The sequence below is a fragment of the Orbicella franksi genome, chromosome 9 (assembly GCF_964199315.1).
Source record: "Orbicella franksi chromosome 9, jaOrbFran1.1, whole genome shotgun sequence".
In the NCBI taxonomy this organism is placed as follows: Eukaryota; Metazoa; Cnidaria; class Anthozoa; order Scleractinia; family Merulinidae; genus Orbicella; species Orbicella franksi.
In genome coordinates this window covers 20083065-20085363 of record NC_138153.1, presented here as the reverse complement: position 1 = coordinate 20085363, position 2299 = coordinate 20083065, and positions in this window count along the sequence as shown.

The following is a 2299-nucleotide window of genomic DNA, read 5'->3' as shown; positions in this document are numbered from 1 at the left end:
CAGAAAAGCAACCCATACCGACAAGTATCTCCATTTCAACTCTCACCACCCTTTGCAACACAAACGCTCAGTGGCCAGAACCCTTCTTGACAGAGCAAAGAATATTCCGTCGACTGACGAAGACAAAAAATCCGAAGTACAACACGTGGTGGACGCATTCAAAACCAATGGTTACAAGAACCAATTCTTAAAAAGCTGCCAAAGAACCAAACCACCTAAAGCATTAAAGGCACAGAGGCTTTGTTACTTTGCCATATTTTCAAGGAATCTCTGAAAAATTGCAAGAACTTTGGGACAATTCGACGTAAATGTTGCTCATAAACCCGTCAAGACGGTTGGTTCGATCCTGAAGAAATCGAAGGTCAAATTTGATCAAGACCTGTCAACTGGTGTCGTGTATAAAATCAATTGTAAAAACTGTGAAAAACTTTACATCGGTCAAACATCCAGAGCACTGAGATCCAGAACAAAAGAACATAAAAGAGCCGTCCTCACATGTGACAAGAACTCTCTTTTGGCGCAACACTATATGAAAAACAACCACGAATTTGATTTTAATGATGTCAAGGTCATAGACCGCTGTCCCTTGTGGTCGCGTAGATTGTTCTTGGAAGCGTGGCATTCCGTTCGCGAACCGAACTCAATTAATGACCAAGCGCATATTCCAGACATTTACAAAATGCTAAATTAATCCCTAGCGAGTTCCTCACATTCTTATAAACATCTCATTTACATTTAGACGCCATTAACATTCATTTCATCACTGAAGAAGGTTATAGTATTTTAGCCGAAACGTCTATTTTAAGATTTTTAAGTCAGTGACAACAACTTTTCAGATTTTATTACTATGCCTGACTACATCTACAGTATTTTTAAAGCCATAACATGTTGATGAAAAAGTTAGATAACCAAACGTAACGATAAATGTAAACTTGAGTTAACAATGACATGAAGTTAAATTTTGACCATAAGCCATTTGGTTGCTCTATCTGTTCATAACACTGTTTGATTATTCTTTATTATCATTATCATTATCATTATCATTATTATTATTATTATGGGAAGGTGGAGTGCAATCAGAATTTTACAAAACTCATTTTCAGGAGGACATGTTCATATTTATAACAAAATAACTTTTCCAGAGATTTGTCACAACCGACATGTATATCTCTCTGGGGGCAATAAGGATTGATGATGTGTTTAATAAAAGTGTTTTTGAATGTATGGATAATTTATTCTTATGGAAGTTCTCTGGAACTGCTTTTTTAAGTTTCAGACCTTACTTAGAAATTACAGGTGATGTATTTTATTTACATGCAGGATTATTGACTTCCATTACCCACATACCAGCCAATTTGAAAAAAAAATAAATCAAGCAAAACCTTAAATTAAGTTTAGTGAACCTTAAATAGGCTCTTTGCATGATAGAGTCATGTGACCTTGTCCACCATAAAAATTGTTCTTGGAACAAAATAGATGCCAGAAATAAAAGGGGCACATGACAAAGTCCCAAATGGCCACATTTGAAGCCCCTGGCATTGCACAGTGAATTTTTTATTCAGGGGTTTGTGAAAACCATGTTGCTGGAAAGAGAACAATGTTGCTGGAACACCTTGTTCACTGGCAACTTTTTCAAACTTCAATAACAACTCATTGCTCAATGCTAGAGGCCTCAAACTTGGCATGTTACTATTTTTGGCATGCTTGTTTTGTTTCTGACATCTATTTTTAGCCATCACCTTTTTTTATGATTGTCAAGGTCACGTGACACTATCATGCAAAGAGCCTATTTACAATTTAACCAGAGCAAACTCTCACCTCACAAATTTAAGGTGTATGTATTCATTGGGTAAACTTCAACACAAGAAATTAATTGTAAATTCCAATGATGTCACATAGAGGAAATTTAACTTCTATGCAACTCGTTGGTTTCACTATTATTTCAGTCGACAAACTACTTGCCAAATCTTCCTGTGACATTCCAATCACCCTCAGAAGGACCAATTGAATCTTCATACATATACGTTGGTGTTACAGGCCTGAGGTCCTTATATTGGGGAACGAAACCTTGCTGTTGAGAAGCCACTGATGCCTAGACATGATTAAGAAGAGACCGGTCAGCACTGCCTGGAGAAACTGTTAAAGGACTGTTCGAGGATGGTGTACGTGAACGGCTGCCGGCAGACTAGGGTAGAAACATAGAGTTTCGTTGCACACTCTGATTAAGAGCTTGAACACCAGAAATCTGATGCTGATCCTCTTTAGAGGAGGTACCACCATTGATCAAGGGTTGCAATGC